At 34.2% G+C, this 462-nt stretch overlaps 1 protein-coding gene across 1 annotated transcript in view; it reads left to right on the forward strand.

The window, feature by feature from the left end:
• The window catches only part of LOC104962601 (uncharacterized), a 10000-nt gene that overhangs the window by 1029 nt on the left and 8509 nt on the right, over positions 1 to 462 (forward strand). The gene's annotated exons all lie outside the window — the stretch shown is intronic.

Raw genomic sequence — 462 nt, forward strand, 5'->3', positions numbered from 1 at the left:
TAATAAAAGGCTTGCAATATTTCAGTTGATTTGTAATGAATCCAGAATGTATGACATTTTTGTTTTTTTAATTGCATTACAGAAAATAAAGAACTTTATCACAATATTCTAATTTTCTGAGACAGTCCTGTATATTCTGAATGGGTGACTGCCAACAACTTGCATCTCAATGACAACTCTAAATAACGATCCTACCTCAAGAAGCATGTCCTCGATCTGCTTCACCGAGATTCATTTTTAATACAAAGCGAGATCACAATAGTAACCAAAGTATTTTACTCTCACATTAGCCTCTACTACTTTGCAGTTCAAAGGCTGCTAATTTTGGTCAAACAGCAATTTGCCTATACTGTGCAACTACAAGGCTGTATTTGAATGACAAAAGATGACACTCACCTTAAAATGTCCTTTGTATATTTGTATTTGTCTTAACTGTCGGAACTTGTCCAGGCATGTTAAGTA

Source organism: Notothenia coriiceps, unplaced genomic scaffold (assembly GCF_000735185.1).
Source record: "Notothenia coriiceps isolate Sejong01 unplaced genomic scaffold, NC01 NC01_scaffold00035087, whole genome shotgun sequence".
In the NCBI taxonomy this organism is placed as follows: domain Eukaryota; kingdom Metazoa; phylum Chordata; class Actinopteri; order Perciformes; family Nototheniidae; genus Notothenia; species Notothenia coriiceps.